Source organism: Lygodium microphyllum, chromosome 1 (assembly GCF_053477565.2).
Source record: "Lygodium microphyllum isolate KBCC chromosome 1, Lygodium_microphyllum_v1.1.10, whole genome shotgun sequence".
NCBI lineage: Eukaryota > Viridiplantae > Streptophyta > Polypodiopsida > Schizaeales > Lygodiaceae > Lygodium > Lygodium microphyllum.
The window spans coordinates 95,500,482-95,525,807 of record NC_141135.1 but is presented as its reverse complement, the minus strand read 5'-3'; the positions used below and the strand labels follow the sequence as shown (position 1 = coordinate 95,525,807).

The following is a 25,326-nucleotide window of genomic DNA, read 5'->3' as shown; positions in this document are numbered from 1 at the left end:
TTTACCAGGCACTAGATGGCAATCAGCCCACTAAAGCAAAATGTGTATTATAAGCATAATGGGCAATAGGAAAACAAGCCTTGGCAAAGCAATTTGAGCACGAACACTGACAAAAACAAATAGATAGCACGAACACTGACAAAAACAAATAACACATGAGCACAAGAAACTCAAAAGGAATAGGTAATGAAATCCACAAGATGAAGCATGAGATGTGCATCACAATACCATCAAAGCACCATCACGATCATGACCAACAACAATTGCTCCAATATCCCTCCCTCCAAGGATGCAAGATGATGTGATACAATAGTAACTAAGATTAGAGTGAAGCATATTTAGAAGCCTCAAGACAAGGCATGAGACAACTAAAGAGACCCCAAAAGGGGCTAGCTAACTACCTCTATCCAATGCCCAACTAAAGGCTATGCACGGTGCCTAAAGCCTTTTTAATACAATGGAAAGATGGGAAACTAGGAGCTCCAAAGGCAAGGTGACTAATGCATCATGCATTAATTTGTCTTGTACAAAAGCAAGCTATCTCACAAAGGAAAAAGGGTAATATTATCAACATGGTTAGCATCGTAAAAAATTCATTGAGAACATTAGAACAAACATAAACTCACTAGAGCCATCAATTCTCTAATGGAAAGATGTGTTGTAATGATCTTCATAAATGCACCCTTACACTCACTTATGCACACATATTCTCGCCTAATTTCACTTCCATCAAAGCAGACTCTATCAAAACCAAAAGGTAAAAAGCAATGATGATCCTATGTAAAATTAGAACTACAAGCAATCCATCAACCTTGGTTAGTAACTTAACACCCAAAGTCTCCTCATCATTGACACTCAACTCGGCCTATCTCTTTCAAGAAGCTATCTTTTGGTCCAACACCTGGATAATCAAGCCTAAAGATCCCAAAAAGTAAAGAAAAAAAACATCAAGTAAGCTATATAATGCTTGGTATTAGCAATATTAAAAAAGGGCAATGGACTTAACAGCCAAGCTTGTGAACACAAGGATGTGCTAGCATACCTTGCACTTATAGAATGCGGCTCCATAATTTGACCATCATCATCCTATAGTAACTAGCTCATGTCCCCATGCAAAACCCCTAATTCTCCCTTTGTCAATGTGGTGGCATGTTAACCAAAACCTAGTCCAACTCTAGCTGCTTCAACCCCAATCAACCTTACATCTTCATCATTCACAAACTCATGAAACAAGCCCCATGGCATTCGACCCTCAGCCAATAGAGGCAATAAGAACATTTGGTTTAACCCCCACTTATCTAAAGCCTGTTGTTGAGTTTCTTTTCCAATAACAATATGAAAATATCTCACCAGCATGGGATAAGGGTGAGGTCTAGCTACTACTACGGATCCCATAATATAACACATGCTCTCTAAATTTGTGGCCAAATCTCTCATTGCTTCTGATGTCGCATCTTTCAATGTAGCTATGCTAGAATGGATAATGCATACCTACAAGGTGGTGTCAAATATGTCAAACATGAGGTGGATACATCAATTTTCAAGAAGAGCAAAGCACGTGTTTTATCGAGACTATATTTATAATACTAACCTCAGCTCCAGAGAGTCTCATTTTGAGTACATAAATTGTTTATCTTGTGAGAGCTTGTATGATTCAAAACCTCTCTTTTCACATAAATAAGAGGCCCCGATCTTGCTCGGCTATAGTGTTTTGTTAGTCTCTCTACAAAATACAGTGGCAATTCTCTACCAACCTAATCTTTTAGGATTCCTGTGAGCTCTTCCTATAAAATGCAAGCAATTTCATTATTCTAGGCACATATTCCCTAAAAAAGACTTGCAATTAGTTGACCTTTTCCTTTCAAGGATGTAAACCAACACATGACTTAGACAGCCTTAGAACATAAAATTGTGGCCATGGCCATGTGCATTTATTAACCTCTTAGTCTAACATCTGCATAGAAAGTTGTATGCTACCCTAATTTGCAAACTATTCGCCTTTGGGGTTCAGTCTATACAGAATGCACAATCTCTAACTTCTTGGTAAACCAGTGATGATCAACTATGACTTGCGAAACCCTTAAAGATTTTATGTACATCTCTTTGGATAACTTTTGTCAAAAAGCATTGATCCCAAAGTTCCACATAGAATGGCTCATTGGAAGAAGTATCATTAGTCACCCCCCACTAAAACATTCAATAGATGTAATGGGTATTGATTACACTGATATGAATGGATGTTGCCATGCAATTAACTTGGCCAAAACCTACAAAAATACAAGCATTGTTGAGATGGCAAGCTCAACACGTGCAAACATTGATGATGGACCACCTGGCTAGATGGGTCTGCATATCTATACTTAGCACACCAGTGGTCATTATGATCCTCACATGGCCATTGACTTATCACTTATTATATGTAGTTTGTTACACCTACCTACAGCTGGCAAATATATAGTGCTAGTTGATTAATATACTCAGTTATGCAATGTTTGACTTGGTAGACCACTTTCCTTTATGTTATATCTTATCTATACTTTGTATACATTGTATTATATGTGGAAGAAAAAGAAGAAACCAGCAAAAAAACATTTTGGCCTCCATCTCTCTTCTTATGTTCTTGAGTGAGCTTCCTCTTGTGTGCACAATGTGTGTTTGGCGCATCAACTCAAGCAAGTCCCCCCACCACGCGATTTTGTACATGGTTTCAGAGCATAGCACCACTAAGAGAGGATGGTTTTGAAGGTTGAAGTGAAGGGGAAGAAACAAGGATTCAAGTAAGCAAGGAATAGGTAAGAAGCTCTCCCATTATTTCACTCTTGTGTGCACAATGTGTGTTTGGCGCATCAGCTCAAGCAAGTCCCTCCACCACGCGATTTTGTACATGGTATCAGAGCATAGCGCCACTAAGAGAGGCTGGTTTTGAAGGTTGAAGTGAAGGGGAAGAAACAAGGATTCGAGTAAGCAAGCAACAGGTAAGAAGCTCTCCCATTATTTCACTCTCTCTCTTAGCAGATAGTGCATGTGGAGGCATCGAAAACAGGGCAGAGTGAAAATCTCATGTTGTTTTGTATCATTTTTGTGATAATGACAGAGAACAATGGAAATCCCATCATTGAGAAGCTAGACAAGAACAACTACCCTTCATGGAACTTTCGTGTGACGAACTTCCTCATTGAAAAGGACCTTTATGAGTTCATTTTAGGTGAAGAAAAGGAAGCCAGAGTTGAGTATCCCTACAACTCCATATGAATTAAAGGCATGGAAAGAATGGAATGTAAAAGACAAAAAGGTGATATATTGGCTATCTGCATTCTTTGATAATACTATGCTGGGACATATCAAGAATGCAAAAACTTCACGTGCAGCTTGGACAATTTTTGAGAACATGTTTTCAGTAAATATAAAGACAAGAAAGATTCAACTCAAGCAAGAGTTGAATACATTGAAGAAAGGGAAAATGTTTGTCAAATGAAGGTGAGAAGCATTGCATATGCTTTAGCAGCAATTGATACAATGCATGATAATGATGATTTGGTTTCATCTACTTTGGGTGGCCTTGATAATGAGAAGGATTGGAAACCATTTGTCGCTTATGTATATGTTTGAAAGCCATTTCCAGATTTTGATGAGTTGGTCTCTCTCATAATTACCGAAGAGATCAATATGCAAGGTGACTCATCTGAAAGAAATAGTAAACAGGTCCAAGAATTTTACTCAAGTTCAGGGAGGGGACATGGCAGATCCTCTTCGAGAGGCCATGGTACGAGAGGTGCTGGTAAAAACCAACAAAATAGATAAAATCAGCAATTTGGTGAAATGTAGGTTTTAGAAAACTATGGAAACTTTAGAGACAATGGGAGCTCTAGAGGAAGAGGTGAATGGTAGAATAGAGGTTCTGGAAATTTTGCTATTGTGGTAAAACAAGTCATATTGCAACCCATTGTTATGCTAAGAAGAATGATATCCACTGTGATAAATTGCAACAACAAAGGAACTATGCATCGTCTTTACAATAGAATAAAGACAAAAATGAGCATATGTTTGTTATGCAGCATATTATGAATGCTGTTATAAGAAAAGGGACACATGATGATGTATGGTATATTGATTCAAGTGCATCTAATCATATGACCAGTCATGTTGAATGGCTTGGAGAGATATAGGACTTGCAAAATTTGGGTTATGTGCAGACATGTGATGATTCATGCCACCCAATTTCACACATTAGAAAGGCTTCCTTATCCTTGCATAATGGCCAAACAAAGAGTTTGTCAGATGTATTATATGTGCCATCAATTACAAATAATTTAGTGTCTATTGGCCAAATGGTAGAGCAAGGGTTGCAGGTTTGATTTAGTGCAAAAGGTTGTTTTATAGAAGACTTTAATTATAAGTGTAGAAAGTTGGTCACAAAAGGAAGTAGAGTTGGTTGCATGTTCACTTTAGATGCTAAAATTTTTGTAATAAATGCTGCTATGTATGCTAAAGGAAAAGGAGTGGTTGCAGACATTGAAATATGGCATAAATGTATCGGACATGCAAATGTGCAAAGGCTAAAATTAATGCAATCCAAAGGATTGGTTACAAGGTTGCCTACTTTTAGAGTTATAGAATTTTATAAAGTGTGTGAAGCATGCAGGTTTGGTAAGCAAGCAAGACAACCCTTTTTGCATGATAGAGATGTGAGTAAAAATATACATGATGTTGTGCATTAAGATGTTTGGGGCCCTACACAAAATGTGTCTCTTGGTGTGGTAGCAAATACTTTGTCACATTCATTTATTATTGTTTAAGGAACCTGTGGGTATACTTTATGAAGGAAAAGAGTGATGTATTTGAGCACTTCAAATCTTTCAAGGTAGCTATTGAAATAGAAACAAGCTTGAAAGTTAAGTGCTTGAGTGCAACGTACCCGCCCCTTCCTTGGCGGTATGTTCTTAGTAGCCCATCAAGAGATATCCTAGGAAGCGTCATCTGAGATTTTGTGAAAACCCTTGGAGTTTGCTAACTAGGCTTGCTTGAGTCTCCCCTTGCAATGAAAGTTTCGGCCCTTCCCACGAGGACTAACCTGAGTCTTTCTAGTCAAATCAATTACTAACCGTTGATTGGTATTAGCGGCTTGAGATTCCATTCCCTGTAGGAATTACTAATTGAAACGAACTTACGTTGTGCTGGGTTCAAAGTGAATGGAAGAAGTATGACACTTTAATCCCTTCTGCCCGAGGTTCTAAAGTGATGCGAGTCAGACTCTTTGATCTCTAATGGGCCATTAAAAATGTGATTTTTATTCCTTCTTTGGAAAGCTCTCGGCTTACCAAGACCACCCAGCCATAGGTCTGGATCCCCTCGAGGGTCCATCCTCCCGCTTCCCTCGAGAGAGTAGTTTTAGTTACCTAATTACCTACCACTATAGGTTTAACATATAAAAATAGCTTCTTTGAATTATCTCTTGATGCAAATTTATTACACGCCTTTAATTCACAACACAAAAATAGAGTAAAACAATTCCTTCTTAATAGTTCCTTTCAGAAGGATGACTTTTTACAAATATTTTCTTATTCGAAGGCATTATTCTCTCTAAGTATCGTTCCTCGACTAGTATTGGAACTTCCAAGACACACTCTAGAAATCGAAGGGTAGTTGGCAATTTGTAAGAGCCTAAGGAGTTTATGACCAAAGCCCCCTAATATTCTCACCTCCTCCTGCCGACTAGAGCTCCCTACGACAAGATCTTTCGTGTCATGATTGTTTTAAACTCACTAATGCGAAATAAAAAAAGAAAAACCCCTTGGAGTAGGTTTTATTCATGCTGGCCTACGATAAGACCTTTCGTGTCATGATTGGTCTAAACTCACTAATGCGAAACAAAAAAAGAAAAACCCCTTGGAGTAGGTTTTATTCATGCTGGCCTTGGGGAGGTCTAGTGCCATTAAGAACATTGTCTCAGTCGACATTTTGTGCTCACTGGAATACTACCTCAGTCCGGCGATCTGTACTCAGTCATCCATCTTTTAGCCTGATGATTTTAGGAAAGATCAGTATCTAGCTTGCAATCACAAACATCTTATTTCGAATGCATTATACATAAACTTGTAACAAGTTTATTTCAAAGACAAATCTTTTCTTTCCAAAAATAATAACATCGAGACAAATTAGTATAAGTGGTAAAAATTACCGTAAGTGGCAATACCTTCCAATAGTCTTCTTGGATTCCCCATTCCTTGGGGTCTAGTTTGGACGGATAAGTGGATGAAGATTTTGAATAAAAGCAGCCCATTTAATGTGTCAATGAGATATTTGTGGTTGACTAAGAAGATGTTTAATACTTTGTTGGTTAGTTTTGATCATGAATTCAAATCCCATTAAATAGTGTTTCCATTGACATAAAGCTTGTACTAAAGCTAGCAATTCCTTATCATAAGTAGAATACTTGAGCTCAAAGGGTTTAAGCTTGCAGCTGGAGTAAGCTATGGGATGAGAATCGTGCATAAGGACAGCTCCTATTCCAAATCCACTAGCACCACTGACTACTAGGAAAAATGGTCTATTAAAGTCAGGAAGTTGCAATACAGGAGCATGAGTTAAAGTATGTTTCAGTAGATCAAAGGACTTTTGCTGATTTTTGGACCAATGATACACAATACCTTTCTTTAATAATTTTGTCGAAGGTAATGCAAGCAATGAAAATTTTCTCACAAATTTTGTGTAGAAGCTAGCAAGACCTAGGAAAGAACGTAATTCATGCACATTTTTTGATATCCGCCAATTCAAAATTGCTTCTATCTTTTATGAAAACCAAATATAAATGTTCATAATGCTCATTTTCATTCTTACTGAAAACCAATATGTCATCAAAGAAAACAATGACACAATGCTGATGCTTCAAAAATATGTGATTCATCATACGATTGAATGTGGCTGGTGCATTAGTTACGCCTAGTTACGCCTTTTGGTTTAACTAATGCACTAGCCACATTATAAATATGCAATTTGATCATTATAAATATGTGATTCATCATACGATTGAAAACGGCAGATGTGTCCAGTCGTACTTGATGGTATCCAAATTTAAGATCTATTTTGCTAAATATTGCAGTCCCTTGTAGTTTGTCCATAAGATCGTCTACCCTAGAAATGGGATATCTATTTTTTACAGTGATTTTATTTAGGGCACGATAATCAATGCATATCTTATAAGTGTTGTTTTTCTTTTTAACTAATAAGACAAGTGTACCAAATGGAGAACTACTAGGTCTAATGAGTCCTCGAGTTAACAATTCTTCAACTTGAGTTTGAATTTCTTTCTGTTCAATTTGATTATGTCGATAAGGTGCTTTACATGGTGGTTGAGAACCTGGAATTAGGTCTATTTTATGATCTTCATGACGTGTGGGTGGTAAACCAGGTGGTAAGTCAACAGCAAAACAATCTTTAAATTGTGAAAGAAATTGTGTATGCCTAGGATGCATCTTGTTTTCCGTAACTTCAATTTTATTCACCCAGATTAAATAAGATTTGCTACCTTTTCTTAATGCACGTTTAGTCTGTGTATGACTAAGCAATGGTAAATTATCAAAAGTGTGCATACCATGCAATGTAATTTGTTTTCCATGAGCATGAATCTTCATTGAATTACACAATAATCTATATCGCGATTATACAGATGACGCCAAGGCATGCCTAGAATAATGTCACTAGATTACAAAGGCACAACTAGGAAATTCCTATGTTCAACATAATCACCAATTTTAATTTCTAAATCATGCACTTCTTGTGTTCCATTGTATCTATTGCCTAAGAATGCAGCCTTGATGCGATAATGAGTAGAAATAGTATGTAAATTCAATTCTTTAACCAATTTTGCAAAAATAAAATCGTGTGTACTCCCATCATCATGTAAAATAGTCTTTTCTTTACCATGCACAAAATATTTCATCGTTAATAAAGAATGGGGATTCAATATACCTGGTAAAGTATCTGAAGTAGTGCCATTATTGTCATCATCTTCCATGAAATATGGCATTTCTTCATGGTCTTCATCTTCAGCCGCTCCCAAATAGTTGATGTGAACAGTTGGCTTTTAGGATTGACAATTTGCCGCTAGATGTCCAGGTTGATGGCATTTGTAATAGACTATGGATTTGGCTTTAGACACATTATTGGTAATAGCGGGAAGGTTAGGAATGTTGGGTTTTGGCTGAAGAGATGGCTTAGGATTTGGATTTGCGTTTGATGGTAAAGCAGGGGGTTGTGTCCAAGATTTACGGAATGAAAATAGAAGAAATTTATTTTACTTATCATTATTTCTTTCCGGATAGATTGCACTTCAAGTGCCGCATCAATCGTACGTCGTATAATATCTTCAGATTGCAATCCATCTTCATCAGCAGTAGATTGTTGCAGACTGGCCAATTGAGCTTGCAAAGTTTGACATGCTCTTCGTTCCTCTTGAAGCTACATCATAATTAGGTCCAATTTTTGCTCCATCATTGGTTTCGGTAAATCACCTTTGGTCATAAAAGCTTCCATATTTTGATCGGTCATCCTGTAAAATTTCAAACAACTTCACACACTCGAAATCTTGTTAGCGGAATAAGCATAGCTCAAGTTCGGGATTACAAGGCTTTTTTTTTTAATTGCCTTTTGATGATCTTTCTTCTTCAGGGCTATGGAAATTGATGTCGGCCTTTTTCCAAAAGGATATGTCGTCCGTGTAGATTGCATATAGCAATCGGTGTACTAGAACTTAGCTCTATCAGAGCACAGGTGCGAATAGGGGCTTACAAGGAGGTCGAAAACAGGTTTAGGAGTTGCTGTGTATGAACTCCTGCTATGGGAGAGATTGAAGCTTTGTAACTTTAACCCTTAGTAGCTTTAAAGCTTTAAGCTTTAATTAAAAAAAACTTTGCTTAATCTGATCGACTACGTGAGGACGTCGGCAGCTTTTTGACGATGACGACGATCTTCAGTACATACTGCCGCTGCCAATAATCAAACTTTATAGAGATTAAGCTTATCTTAAGCTTTGTTAAGCTTCATAAACTTTAGCTTGATTAAAATTCTTGTCTGCTCTTTCTGAGACGAAGAAGACTTAGCAAAGGAACTTCCTGGGTGGTCCTTCACCTGTAGAGGCTGGTCCTTCATGAACTGAATGCGTAGCAAGGGGTTCTTCATGAATGCACTGGTATTGATGGATTTTCACGAGACTAAATATAGAGCTCGATCATTCCAGGAGCTTTGCCTTCTTGCGAGATGGTAAGCAATTGGAAGCCCTCGATCTCACCTTCGCTCTGATACCACTAGTGTGCAAATCGGATGCTGTATGCGTACGCGCAGTGAGTGCTTTGGGAGCTTTCACTCAATCGCCAAGACCCACGGACTGCTTATTGTTTCAAGCGTTCCAAGCCGAGCACTAATGGCTACCTCTCACATAACCGACAAGCCATCCATATCTACGGGTGTAGTGAGCTTACCTCCGTGCCGTTCGAGTTACCTCCTCTCCCGCGCACTCCGGTAGCTCCACGATCCAAGTGCAAGCTTCAAGCAAGCTCCATCCTCAAGCTCCACACTCCAAGCTCCATTGCCGCGAGCAAGACAAGAGAAGAGAAGAGAAGAGAAGAAGAGAGGAGAAGATGGAGAGCTTCTCCTCCTCGGTCCCTCACCCTCACACACTCACTCCCTCCCACTCTCACACTCCCTCTCTCAAGCACAAGCTCAAGCAAGCAAGAACAAGAAGAAGAAGAAGAAGAGGAGAGCTTCTTTTGGCCACACACAAGAATGAGCTTCTCATTCACTTTTCAACTTTATATACAAAACCCTAAATCCCTTTTGGGTGATCATCCCCTTTTCCTCTTTTTTATATGGCCGACCCTTCTTCCCATTATCCTTCTATCTTCCTAGATTCCTTTCCACCGCCCGTCTACATTTACAAATTGCACGGGTGAGAGCCCGGCACTCTTTTACAAGATTTCAGGGTGCGCCTTTTTATTTTAAAATGCGTCTTTCCCCTTTTGCATTTGCCTTGGACTTTTAAGGTTGCCCTTGCACTTTTGGCCTTTTCTCCTATTCTTTCTTCAATCGGGCTACCTTTTTTCCGCCTTTGCCCTGCGTCTTTTTTATTTCCTTTTGCTTTCTTCGTGTTGGGGTTAACATTACCCCCCTCCTAGATGAGTTCCAGTCCCATGGCACTCACCATCATAGGTAGCAGGCTGTAGCATGCACCGAAGACGTGGGTGACAAGGACGCCTGTGGTTTCCATAAAGGAGTGTTGGTGGTGGTATGGAAGAAGGTCCTGGGGGCCTGTTGGTGGCCAAGGTGGCTGGTGGAAGGTTGTGGGAGTTGGTGGTAGGGCTGTTCTGTGTTGGGGATGGCATTGATGGCCAGCACAAGTGTTGATTTGTTGGGGATTCGGCTTCTTTGCGGGCTTGTCGGATAGTAAGGGATAAGCATTCAGAGTTGGGTGTCGCTAAAGAGCGATCGACATTTCGTTGGAGGCTTCAATACCTACATTTTGAAAACCTCTCGTGTGGTCTCTCCCTAAGGGGTAGTGCTAGTCTTGTTATCGTAAACAAGACATATGTGATTAGTTTGGGAGACAGGTCGAACTCTAAGCAAGCTGAGAGTATTGTCCTGCACTTGAGGACCCAAACTGTGTATATACTTCCGTGCAGATATTATGTGAGTGCTCGTGTATACTTAGATATTACGTAGTTAGAAGACCGTGGGCTAGTTTCTCGTAACAATGTGTGGATGAAGCAAAGTTGTCCATGTTGAGAAGAAGTACAAGTATATGAGACATCCTTTGCATTATGACTGCATGACGTAGCATAATTGAATACCGGGACGCCACACTTTCTGTAGCTAGAAGCTATTGGACTTGCTTGATGAGGACAGTGCACTTTTCATGGCCAATCATGCGGTGCTTACCACCGCTGATTGCAATGGTACTAAGGCAGAGTGCAAGAGAGAATTGTGCAAGTGGGTCAGGGTGACAGGTCTAACCATAGGCGAGACAAGCTCCCTAGGTATATCCTGCCCTTGATGTGCCCTGAACAATTGTGGATGATGCTAAAGGGCTAGGGGACTAGGGACGGAGCCAATTGATCAAGGTCACTCGACGTACCTAATTTGAGGACCCCCAGGTGCTGTGCTGTGATCATGGGTGCTTCTTATCTTTTCGTTCATTTCTTTTTTTCTTTCTTTCTTTCTTTCTTTCTTTCTTTTTCTTGTGCTTTTTTTTTCTTTCTTGCTTTCGTTCTGTTCTCCTTTTTTTTTTTGGGACTTGCCTGAGTACAACCATTACAATATGTTGAGGCTATCAGCCTTTCAATGGGTTGAAAAATGTCAAGCTTCAAAGGCTCAAGAAATGGATATTACAGTGATGATTGTGCCCTAGCCTCGTTGTTAGAGAAGCAGTTGTTGAGATGGGAAGATACACTTGAGATATTGCAAACCTCCTTGCGACACACGCGATGTTGGTACAATTGAGGTAATGACTGCCGTGAGCCAACTATAGAGCTTGACCCAGAAAGAGAGCGTAGCCCATGAATATGCTTTGGGCCATGCGATGTGGGCGGTCGGCAAGGGTGGTTTTTGCTGTCAGTAGCATGGCTTTGTCGCGGCTCTTTGTGGGGTCGATGGTCTTGCGGTGATCGGGCATTGAACACTTTCACACAAAGACATGTGCCATCCTGCATTCACTTGTCACTTCGTGAGAGTATATGCTCGCTTGTGTTAAGTGCATCGAACAAATACAATCATGATAAGACCTAATTTTTTAGAATTCTATGATGTCTATTGGGATGCCTATTTCATTGCTTGTTAAGGTCGCATACATCAACGAGAAGTAACGGGAATGTGTACAAGTGGGGATCTTTCCCCTTTACTCATCAAAAAACAAAATGTTATGGCATGCTGACTTGTCGAGCTACTTGTACATCATAGGGATTTAGTCGATAGGTACGAGGCAAGGTGAGTCCGGTTGGCTAAGCGACCGGGGCGGTGCTAGTGCGGGGCTTCCATGAGGCTGGGCAGGGAACATGTCGGCCGAGACATGAATGGTGTAGTCCCGGGCCGCCACCATTTCCAAAATGCCTCTAAATAGTTCATTGAATTCTTCCCTGTCCCAAGCTGCCCTTTCTGCCCTTGAGCATATGGTGCTCGAGCGTACGTTGGGGGTCTGTGCCACTGGTGTTGCCACATTATGTGCACCTCCTTGAGCGTCCACTCCCCTGGCCCGCGGCTTCTTCGGCCTCCGTCCGAGGGGGTGTCGCTTGGGGCCGTGTTTCTTGGCGTACCTTTTAAGCGTGGGCACATAGCGCACTGGCGGAGGGGCGTGTGTTGCATGTTCCCTTAGCTGCGGAGAGCGTCCTTGCAAGCTAGCTGCCCTTGGTTCTCCATGTTTTCCTTGCGGTGGGCCTGTAAGATGCGAATCAAGGATTAGGATTTGTCACATGATAAGACCATTCATATGTAAGGGATTATAGTGCAGATTATCAAGCGCATAGGACGAAAAGGGGAGGGGTGGGGCATGCAGTGCTTGTTGTAGAGGGATGGTCCCCGTGATGTATATTTAGCCTCCTGCCATTATCAGACCTTGGTTCATGCCAAGTTACCTCGGCTGGCGGTCATGGATTTAGGCAGGGCTCCTCCTCGAAAGGATAGACCAGAAAGGGAAGAAGATGTATGGAAAGGGACTATACCCTGTCTACACCATCAGAGTTGTTGGTCAAGGCTTCCTATGGCAGTAATGTGGGTTGCATGCCCTTCACTTGGAGGTGGGGATGGTCATATGTCTTTTAAATGCGTGAGGAGAGGAGGACTTGAGAAGCTTAGCCTGTCAGACCCAACTCTTCTCCCTGCACTTGACTATCATTGCTTGTGTGTGTTGATATTGTTTATACATGGTGACACAAAAATCAATGTTTATTTATATACATATTTATGAATCCATGTCACTTCACGAGGATAAGAACCAATTGTAGAACTCGGCGTTGTACTGGAGCGTGGCACACGCATCTAGCACTCGTGGCAGCTTACTTAGTACCGATAGATATTTTGCCACATCAAGCAGCATGGACCCTCCGAGTCTACTGGCAACATGTAGCTCCTCCTCAGTGAGAACCTTATCAAACAGAGAGTTTTCTTGGCTAGGTTCAGCCAAGTCTATACCCCGAATCGCAGTCAGCACTCGAAGGGAAGTTGGTGCCACATAGGTTGGGTCCCTTTGGGATCACCATTTGGCCAATCGCTCCTCAGAGACTGTCATGATTTGAGCCCCTAGTTCGGTCATTGCAACGCGGTTCTCACACCAATGTTGTTCAAATTGACTTCGGCCCTTTGTTAGTCGCTTTAGTTGCTCTATCTCTAAGAGATTTGGTTGGCAGAGCACATCATTGAACGTGATAGTTAAGCGCAGTTTGTCGACTTTCTCGTCAGAGATGAGTCGCATGCATTCATGCAGGAGCCTGTCGTAGTGCTCGTTAAGATGTTCTTGCTCTTCCCAGGATAGAGGAAAGGGCAAGTAATCTCCAAGCTGCTCCTTGGGGATTGTGCCCACGTCCGCAAGGACGTAGACTCGTGCGAACACCTTGAGCTTAGCATCCAATTCGGCTAAGCATTTTGCGATACTTCTATGTTCAACGAGGGCTTGCTCGATTGCCATCTCATGCAAGGTTCTAGGAGTTGTTCTAGGCTTTATGCTCATTGCTCTTGGGGTTTCCATGTTTCTCTTGAGGCTTTGTTATTGCGTCATGGTTCTCCTTGGGTGTGACTAGTGTGAATTCGTCATCCCGTCGTGACAGTGTTGTATCCACTCTTGATTGGTCGATGTGAGTTCTATTGTCAGTGGATTGAGTGTTGAAAGCAATTGTTGATGGCAACATCTGCTTTGATTTTTTAGAGCACACGGATGTGTCTGAGGTTTCACCGCTATTAGGAGAGACATCAATGGATTCACTGGTGGATAGACTTGATGCTTTATTCCCCAGCTCTCCAGCGCTCTTGGTCTCAACATTCTTGGGGTCCACAACCACCTGTAGCTGCTGTTGTTTTCGATGTTTTCTCCTCTTTTTCTTAGTCAGTGAAGGTGCATCTCTCAACGACTCAGGACCCTGGACTAGGTCAACCATTGATGTGCTTGGTTGGGCCTCAGCATTCTCTTTCTCTAGTGTGTCCTTATGGGACATGGCCATGGCCTGCTGAATAGCCTTGCTAGGTTGTGAGAGCAAAACTGCCTCCCTTTTCGGAGAGTCTAGCTCTTCAGCCAACTCCCTTGTGTGTAACTCCTCCAGCCTAGGCTTTAGGCACTTTGAAAGTGCTGGAGTTGTCAAGAAAGTTGGTTGTGACACCTCCACATGTAAACTTCTAAGGACATGTTCCACAAGGGGCATTGTCACGGCCAAGGGCTGTGACTGCTGTGATCCCTGATTGGAAGTAGTAGTAGCTAGTTTAGTGGGCTGGCTACCCTTGGTGGATTGCGGTGTCAAGTCCCTAGGGCGATCAGAAGTGGTTGTGTATTTTGTTGGCCTTTGAGCACTCATCTATGTAGATCGAACATGAGCTGATCTAGTCACATTGAGTGGCTCAGGCATATCCTTGGGTTGAGAGCTACAGATGGCGTCATGTCCCACCTCTTGGACGGTTGGAAGCTTAGATGGAGATAGAGATTGGAATTGAGTAGTCACCCTCAACAACTACTATAGTGCTTCCTGTGTCTGTTTGGGAGAAGAGGGAGTAGGAGATCTAGGACTCATAGGTGGACGTGGCACTAGCTGAATGATTTTCTCAAGGCTATTAGACGATTGTGCCATTTGCTTTGTTGAGAGAGTAGCCTTGCCATGAGTAATGTTGTGCCTATGATGTTTGTTCTCCCCTTGGGAAATCAAAGGCTCATTGGGCACTAATGATTTTTTTGTATGCTCAATGGCTACATATGATATCTGTCTATTTAGCATGCTAGGCTGAGGCTCTTTCTTCCGAACAATCATGTCTGGTTTGTTGCCTCGAGACCTAGAGTTTCTCTTAGATTTCCTCCTGTGCTTCATTGCTTTTGATGCACTCTGGCCTTCAACTGATGGAGGCAGTTTAGCAAGGGATTTTGGTACCCAAATCCATCGGTTACCTGCGTAGTACCCTTGAGCATGTAGCAACGCTTTGGATATCCATCGCGGCGTTGTGTTGACCCTCCATCGATGCATGCGTCTATAAGGCTTGGGCTTCTTTTGGGGTCTTCTACGATATTTGTAAGTCCAAAGCCCGTCCTTAGCATTGTCTCTTGACCTTCTTGGTTCAGGCATGGCCTCACTCACTGGCTCTCGTTGTTCGACCTGTGCTTGTATTAACTCTTCCAACAAGTCCTTGCTCTCATTAGCAAGCTTGACTGTTATGTCAACACCTTGCTTGCCTTTCCCTCGAGGTTTGATGAGGTCACCCTTGCTAAAGGTTGTGACTATCCTCACACCCGGTAGTGTCAGGTGTATCCTCTGTGCTACATAGTCGGCCTCACACTTGGTCGCCCTTTTGAAGGGTCTTCCTAGGAGGGTTTCTTTCCCGTAGCTAGCACTATTTGGAGGAACATGAAATAGGATAGGCAAGCTTTCCGTTTCAATTGTCGCAAGGATTTTGCACTTCCCCATGAGTGTTTGTGGGTGTCTCCCATAAGGGCTAAAAGTTGCACTAGTCGGTGTGAGCTCTGGTTGGCCTAGTAGGGTCCATGATTCATAGGTCAAGATGTTAAAATCTGCTCCTTCATCAATCAAAGCATCAATAGTATGCTTTTTTTTTGCGGTGAGTTTGACCCTAAGATAAGCAGGTGGTACTATGTCTTCATCTTCCGGGTCCTGGCTTGTAAATTTAAGCCTTCTGACAGATGCCCTTGAGTCCCCACTTGCATGACCAGACGTGGATTCTCCACCAATGTCTTGGGTTGTCTGTGCAGTGTTGCTCAAGGTACATCTCTCATCAAGAGTGTCATGTCTAGTCATCTTGGCATTTGTAGCTTGCTGATGTTGCATTCCACTCTAACTAGACATGGTCTGAACACAATGTCTTTGTGTTCTCGTGCTATGGCCTTTTTGCCCTTGATGGCTAGATTGGCCCATTGATGTTCTAGGGTCTCTGTTTCTCTCTGTTCGGGTATGGGCTTTTGGTTGCTCTTTTGCAAGTGAGAATCCATGCTTGTGTAGAGCCATTAGTGCACTAGGGTCCAATTTGGAGGACCTGTCACAGCGCAAGTTTTCTCTCCAACCTACTTGGGGGAGGTGCGGAGGGGTCTTCGGGGGTTTGGGGGGGTAGTCCCCCCGGCCCGCAAGGCTGTTACGGTAAATACCATGCACAATTTGGAGGACCGTTTATAGCCAAATTTTGAACCACTTGCTCTAAGTTTCAGCCCAATGATGGATCTGTGATGTGCCTTTAGCTCTACGTAGCCTTTGGGGTCAATCTCGGGGTTTAGACGTGTCAAAATTTGTGTTCTAGATACCTGTCCGATTTTGACAGTTTTTTTTCGATCCTCAGATGTTCGATTTTCAGGAGTCCGATTATCAGAATCGAATGTCCGATTTTGGGTTGGTCCGATCGGCCCAGTGGTCCGATTTTGGTCACCTCCGATTCTGGGAATCGGATCGGACAAGATGGTCTGATTCTGGACTGGTCCGATTCTGGACTGGTCCAAGGTCCGATTCTGACTGGTTCGATTCTAGGACTCGGACGGCCTGGTCCGATTTTGGTCATGTCCGATTCTGGGAATCAGATCGGACAGGGTGGTCCGATTCTACTAGTCGAATTCTGGACTAGTCCGATTCTTGGTGGTCCAATTCTGGGTGGTCCGATTCTAGACTGGTCCGATTCTGGACTGGTCCGATTCTAGACTGGTCCGATTCTGGACTGGTTCGTGTGGTCCAATTTTCAAAATCGGACGGGTTGGCCCGAGTGGTCCAATCGAACAGGATGGTCCGAGTGGTTCGATCGGACGGTTGTCCAAACGTCCGATTCCAAGTGTCTGACTGGTTTGATCGAATGGCTGTTCAAGCATCCGATTGTCAAAATCGGACGTCCGATTCTGAGAATCGGACACTGGATTGGGTGTCCGATTCCGCCGACCCGAACGCACTTTCGAGCATGAATTCGTCCAAAATCTTAAGGCATTGCTTATTGTAAGCTACAAGATTCCACAGGAATGATGCTGGAGTGATGGGGAAGAGATCTATATACCTAGGATAGCCAATAAACTCCAAAATGCAAATCAGATGAATCAAACCCCCATTCCCTGTTATGCCAGCAAAAACCCTGATGCTTGTTTTTCTTCTTTTTCTTTGTTTTTTCCTACCCTAATGCATCCAAATCACAAAGTAAATACCTACACTACTCCATCTCACAACATAAATCTCAAAAAAGCAAAAAACCTACTTGCCAAGGAGATCGAATACCATCTTCAAACCCCCTCAGTTCCTACCTATCTCAAGCACTGGTTCAGGAAAAACCCTTACTTCAATGCTCGATTCGAAGCGCGCAAGTGCTCAAGGCTTGAATCCGTTGGTCCCAGCAATGGAACCAAAATGTGGGAGCTTTCACTCAACTGCCAAGACCCACGGACCACTTATTGTTTCAAGCGTTCCAAGCCGAGTACTAATGGCTACCTCTCACATAACCGACACGCCATCCATATCTATGGGTGTAGTGAGCTTACCTCCATGCCGTTCGAGTTACCTCCTCTCCCGCGCACTCCGGTAGCTCTACGATCCAAGTGCAAGCTTCAAGCAAGCTCCATCCTCAAGCTCCACGCTCCAAGCTCCATTGCCGTGAGCAAGACAAGAGAAGAGAAGAGAAGAGAAGAAGAGAGGAGAAGATGGAGAGCTTCTCCTCCTCGGTCCCTCACCCTCACACACTCACTCCCTCCCACTCTCACACTCCCTCTCTCAAGCACAAGCTCAAGCAAGAAAGAACAAGAAGAAGAAGAAGAAGAGGAGAGCTACTTTTGGCCACACACAAGAATGAGCTTCTCATTCACTTTTCAACTTTATATACAAAACCCTAAATTCCTTTTGGGCGGTCATCCCCTTTTCCTCTTTTTTACATGGCCGGCCCTTCTTCCCATTATTCTTCTATCTTTCTAGATTCCTTTCCACCGCCTGTCTACATTTACAAATTGCACGGGTGAGAGCCCCGCGCTCTTTTACAAGATTTCAGGGTGCGCCTTTTTATTTTAAAATGCGCCTTTTCCCTTTTGCATTTGCCTTGGACTTTTAAGGTTGCCCTTGCGCTTTTGGCCTTTACTCTTATTCTTTCTTCAATCGGGCTACCTTTTTTCCGCCTTTGCCCTGCGTTTTTTTTATTTCCTTTTGCTTTCTTCATGGTTGGGTTAACAAGCGCCAGAAGGTTCCCAACAACAAAGAACTCTACTTTTTCCTCAAAAACCAAGAGAGAAAATTTGCACGACATGAAGCAAGAAGACTAATTGGGTACAATCTCCCCCCATGCCTTGTGTGAGAGCTCCACAAAGCATGTATTTAATATATTATTCATCTCCAAGCTTAAAAATAGCCCAAATTTACAATTAGCATGCTTTAGCTTTTGTGTTTGCTTTTGTCCAAATAAAGAATAAAGCGGTTGGGCGTCCAAAGAGTCGGAATGTGCCCAAATAAAATGTCCAATAACGAATATTTAAATCGTGCGCCCATGCACATACAAAATAATAAATATATGTCAAGAGCTTTAATAAATAAGTTCGTCAAAATAAATATTGACTCCACGCCTAAGATGTGTACCCATCAAAAATAATAATTTCTTCTAAATAACTTGAAAACACGCTATCGCCCAGTGCTTCCCAGCGCCACCGCCACATGCTCTACACATCAACTATAGGTTAGAACTCAGTCCTAACCTTGATTTATTACGAGTGCGCACTCTAAACTCATAAACGTCCATTAATTTAAATATGTATTTTGCAGAAGCACCCACTTGCACATTAAATTAACAAAACACCCAAAAAGAATAGGTGTCCTGATCAACTTTTCGCACAAGCAATCCACCTTGTGTACGAGTCCCGACAATAAATATAATTTTACGGAATCCACCGCAAAACCTCATGGAATCCACTGTGGAATATGCCTCTTGGAATCATACCTTCGAGGTGGGATAGCAATTGTTCTCAATTGCTATTAGTTCAATGTGGAGCAAGCAGTGAGGGGTAAGCACTTAGGTCACGAGCATGCATCCATTGGGTCTCTTCAACAGGATGATTTTTTAATTTCACCAAATATCTAGAATATCTACGGTCGATTCTAGTCGTCATAAAGTTAGTATCTAGAATAGTCTCAAGTTCAAGGATTCCAGTTTCTTCTTCTAACAAAGGAGGATTTTCATAAACAGGATGGACAGGTAATTCGCCTTTGAAAGGTCATAACAAACTAATATGAAAAGTGTTGTGGATTTTTCAATGTTAGGGTAGTTCTAGTTTAAAGACATTATCATTGATTTTGTGAATGATTTTGAAAGGCCCATAAAATCTAGGAGCTAACTTTACAACAGGGTGTTTCTCAACACTTTGTAGTCTTCGCTTTTCAATTCATAACCAGACATAATCATCAACTGTAAAATTCATAGCTTTTCTTTTCTTGTTTGTTTGTTTAGTATATGATTGCTGGGCTTTCGCAATCATATTTTTAACTTCATCGAAAATAGTAGCATGCGTGTGGGTAATATCATCAGCAGCTTTAACTCTGTTTGACAATGAAGTAAGAGGTGTATGCAATCTATATCCATAAATGATTTCAAATGGTGCTTTCATGTAGATGTATGGGGTGTGTTATTGTATGCAAACTGAAGTAAATGCAAGTGTGTATCCCAGGTTTGTGGTTTTGAAATTGCATATGCACGTAAAAGATCTAAGATTGCGTTGTTTGTAGCTTCCGTTTGCCCATTTTTTTTAGGATGAAATACAGATGAAAAATCAATCTTTGTTCCTAAGTTAGCAAACAAAGTAGTTCAAAATTTATTGCAGAATCTAGAATCTCGATCAAAAATAATAACTTTTGGTAAACCATGGTTAGTGAAAACAATTTTCAGAAACAATTGAGCAACTTGAGATATAGTTAATGTTTTCTTGCATGGAATGAAATATGCTTGTTTGCTAAATCGATCTACAATAGTCCACATCATATCATGATTAGCTTTAGTGTTAGGCAGACCAGTAATAAAATCCATTGAAATATGCTCCCATGGTCTTTCAGGGATTGGTAAAGCATTAACAAACCATACTGCTTACCATGGTGTCGCTTAACTCTTTGACAAATTAAACACAGATACAAAGTTAGAAACATCGGATTCCATTTGTGGCCAATAAAAATCGTCAATCAAAGTACTTAAAGTAGAAATAATACCTCTATGGTCTTGATATGGGGGACAATGAATTTCGTGCTGCAACACAAAGTATCTAAATAAACAGTTACACATAAACTTTTCTCATAAAACGTAAATCCATCAGCGTAAGACAATGAATCAATTGGAATCCAGTTATTGGTAATTAATTTATTCCAATCAACTTGAAAACTAGGGTCTTGGTCATTGGTAGCTTTCATAAGGATAAGACAATCAAAAGATATCACAAAGATATTATGAATAGTTGATTTTCTACTCAAGGCATCGGCAACAACACTTTCTTTTCCGTGTTGATATTGGATAAGTGGATGAAGACTTTGAATAAAAGCAGCCCATTTAATGTGTCGGTCAGATATATGTGGTTGACTAAGGAGATGTTTAATACTTTGTTGGTCAGTTTTGATCATGAATTCAAATCCCATTAAATAGTGTTTCCATTGACATAAATCTTGTACTACAGCTAGCAATTCCTTATCATAAGTAGAATACTTGAGTTCAGAGGGTTTAAGCTTGCAGACTGGAGTAAGCTATGAAATGAGAATCTTGCATAAGAACAGCTCCTATTCCAAATCCACTAGCACCAGTGGCTACTAGAAAAAATAGTCTAGTAAAGTCAGGAAGTTGCAATACAGAAGCATGAGTTAAAGCATGTTTCAGTAAATCAAAGGACTTTTACTGATTTTCGGACCTATGATACATAATACCTTTCTTTAATAATTTTGTCAAAGGTAATGCAAGCAATGAAAATTTTCTCACAAATTTTATGTAAAAGCTAGCAAGACCTAGGAAAGAACGTAATTCATGCACATTTTTACATATCAGCCAATTCAAAATTGCTTCTATCTTTTTAGGATCAACTTTAATACCTTCATATGAAACAATATGTCCTAAATATTCAATTTGTGTTTGGAAAAATTCACTCTTTTCAAGGTTAGCATATAATTGATTCTCTTTCAATAATTTGAAAACCAAATATAATGTTCATAATGCTCATTTTCATTCTTACTGAAAACCAATATGTAATCAAAGAAAACAATGATACGATGTTGAAGCTTCAAAAATATGTGATTCATCATACGACTGAACATGGCTGGTGCATTAGTTAAACCAAAAGGCGTAACTAGGAATTTATAATGTCCAAATTGAGTTCTAAATGCAATTTTGAAAATGTCAGATGTGTCCAGTCGTACTTGATGGTATCCAGATTTAATATCTATTTTGCTAAATATTGTAGCCCCTTGTAGTTTGTTCATAAGATCGTCTACCCTAGGAATGGGATATCTATTTTTGACAGTGATTTTATTTAGGGCACGATAATCAATGCACATTCTATAAGTGTTTTTTTTCTTTTTAACTAATAAGACAGGTGCACCAAATGGAGAACTACTAGGTCTAATGAGTCCTCGAGTTAACAATTCTTCAACTTGAGTTTGAAGTTCTTTCTATTCAATTTGATTATGTCGATAAGGTGCTTTACATGGTGGTTGAGAACTTGGAATTAGGTCTATTTTATGATTTTCAAGACTTATGGATAGTAAACCAGGTGGTAAGTCAACAACAAAACAATCTTTAAATTGTGAAAAAAATTGGATGCATCTTATTTTTCGTAACTTCAATTTTATTCGCCCAGATTAAATAAGATTTGCTACCTTTTCTTAATGCACATTTAGCTTGTGTATAACTAAGCAATGGAAACTTATCAAAAGTGTGCATACCATGCAATGTAATTTGTTTTCCATGAGAATCTTCATTGAATGCATAGAATAATCTATATCGGGATTATACTGATGATGCCAAGGCATGCCTAGAATAATGTCACTAAATTACAAAGACACAACTAGGAAATTCCTACGTTCAACATAATCACCAATTTTAATTTCTAAATCATGCACTTCTTTTGTTCCATTGTGTCTAGTGCCTAAGAATCCAGCCTTGATGCGATAATGAGTAGAAACAGTATGTAAATTCAATTCTTTGACCAATTTTGCATAAATAAAATCGTGTGTACTCCCATCATCATGTAAAATAGTCTTTTCTTTACTATGCACAAAACATTTCATCATCAATAAAGAATGGAGATTCAATATACCTGGTAAAGTATCTGAAGTAGTGCCATTATCGTCATCATCTTCTGTGAAATATGGCATTTATTCATGGTCTTCATCTTCAACCGCTCCCAAATAGTTGATGTGAACAGTTGGCTTTTTGGATTGACAATTCGCCGCTAGATATCCAGGTTGATGGCATTTGTAACAAACTATGAATTTGGCTTTAGACACATTATTGGTAATAGCTGGAAGTTTAGGAATGTTGGGATTTGACTGAAGAGATGCCTTAGGATTTGGATTTGTGTTTGATGGTAAAGCAAGGGGTTGTGTCCAAGATTTACGAAATGAAGATGGAAGGAAACAGTTTTGATTGAATCTTTGAAAATTAGAATTGAATTGTTTTGTACCAAAGTTACTATTGTTTGAAAATTGTTGTGGTCGCTTCTCTCACCCTCGAATCTTATCTTCGACATCATGGACCAAGGAAATCGCATCTTCGAGAGTCATTGGCTTAAACATGTTCACTTCTGCATAGAAGTGACCAAGTAGCCCAGACATAAACTTGCGCTTATGAGTCACCTCAAGTCCATCTTTGAGCATTTGTAGTTGCAATAAAGCATTCCAAAAATGCTCGGTATATTGGGAAATAGGCTCGCGATCTCTTTGTTGCAGAAGATCCCATTGTTTGATTGCTTTTTCGTGGAATTGGGGTGGAAGAAAATTTTGCAAAAATTTCTTTTGGAAAGTCTCCCAAGTAGTAGGACAATCGATGCTATTGTGGACAATAGTCCACCATAAGGATGCTCTATCCACTAAACGATTAGTGATACCTAATTTTTTCTTTTTTGCCATACAGTTCATCATGGAAATAATCATCAAAGTGCCTGATAAAAGCAAGTACAGTCTTTCCATCGTGTGACCCATTGAAAGTACGAAATTTGAAATTTCTTTTACTTATCTTTGTTTCTTTCCGAATAGATTGCACTTCAAGTGTCACATCAATCATATGTCGTATAATATCTTCAGATTGCGGTCCATCTTGATCAGAAGAAGATCGTTGCAGACTGGCCAATTGAGCTTGCAAAGTTTGACATGCTCTGGTTGATGATGCCCAAAGAAGAACATCTGAAATGGCCAAGTCGATCCTTTCAGTAAGAAATTCTCTTTAGCTATTACAACATGTGCATCATGATGCAGCAGATGAGTTTAGTAGCAATGATCAAACACTTGCCGCCTCATCTTTGTTGCCATTAGTGGTCTAATTACATTGCCAAAGCTCAGACCCTAATGATCCTTGCAAAGAACAATCATGAAGCTGTCAACAACTCATCCTTCAGCATTTATGAAGTATTTATAGGAATTGCAAGCTTCCTTTTCTACTTTTCCATAATGATCGCAACATCAGTTGCTGTTGCCGTCAAGGCTCGTATGGATTTGTTCAGACAGACTTTGTATCGAATGTTCAGACAAAGTTAGATTTGCATATGAAAATTGTTCTGGAAGCATGACGGATTTGTTGAAACTATTGCTTCACGCAAGTGGTTCATGATTTCACTTTGCTAACCATAGGTCCTGAAAATTCGCTTACATTTATCTTTCGAAGAGTCTCTGGAGCAAGAACAAGTGTATTGATTATCTTCTCATATCTATGTAATCTTTCTATATATTTGTACTGTACTTGTGACCACTTGTGTCTACTTACTTTCTATAATACATCATCAGCTAACAAACATCAGAGTTTTGCACTTCTCAACCTATAGGAGTTTATTTGAACCAGCCACCACATTTGTGTTGACATAGTGGTTTCTTGGAAGGAGCATTAACATCCCCTGTGCAAAGGAGATTTTGAATCCAAATTGGAAATCTTTGCAGGTATTGGATGTGCCCCATTGACTGCTTTATGTATGGGAAAGCATCTCCACATTCCCATGAATGAATTCAAGAAGAACCATGGTCATAGGTTGACCAAGCATTGTGGCTTCTGCTTCAATTCCACCAACACCCCAGCCAGCAACACCAAGCCAAAATCTTGATGTTCTCCACTCACATCATAATATTGAACATAATCTTACAGATCAGTCAGATAACTTGATAGCACAATGACTTCCCCGAGCCTGTGGGCAGAACTAACATGGTGGAATCCCCAACCAAACTCTGTTGTATTGTCTCAAGCTGTCCAGGTTGAAATGAGGAGTATCCAAACACCATTTGCAGAACCTGGAGCGAGTGGCTTCCATGGGATTGGCAAGTGCATCTGCTGCAGCAAATGTTACAGATAAAGAAGCCTGTCTGCCATTTTCTGCAGTTTGAGAGGTGTCTGTAGAAGTTGGATGTAACAAGGAATTCTGGCCTGTTGAATCAACAGCAGCATCATTATAGCTGTTGGTGTTGTGTCGTTGGAGATTTCTCCTGAACCATCTACTTTCTTCCTTGAAGGACCTTACAACACCCCAACCTTGTCCCCTTCAAGCTTTGAGCCAAGTGCAGCTCCTGAATCTTTGGTTCCTTTGCTACCTGCATCACCACTTTATCCAGTTGTACCAAATGGACCTGTTTCACAACCAACTTCAGGGTTGTGTAGTCTGGACATCTCAGCATTGAACCAAATACTTCAGAAGACAGCCATAGATTTTATGGCTCCCTTGGCCATGTATACGCAAGGTGAAACAGGCCAAGATCCTCAATGGTGCCAGCAAGGGAGCGTCTCTATTGGATCATAAACAGGCAAAAGGAAACAAGGCTGCTAGAAAACAAGATAAGGCAAATGGAGATGATGATGTAGCAGACGGCAAGGGTTCTAAGATTAAGGAGTCTCTCCGTGGAAAGCCTCTTAGCAATGGATTAGCTGATCCATCGTCTGTTCCAACAGTAGAAGGGCTGAAATCAGTAGCTCAAACTG

General features: G+C 40.8%; 1 pseudogene; it reads right to left on the bottom strand.

Annotated features, from left to right (window-relative positions):
- Window positions 1-845: 845 nt before the first annotated feature.
- On the bottom strand, window positions 846-25,025 carry LOC148041428 (tryptophan synthase beta chain 2, chloroplastic-like; annotated as a pseudogene).
- Window positions 25,026-25,326: the final 301 nt, after the last annotated feature.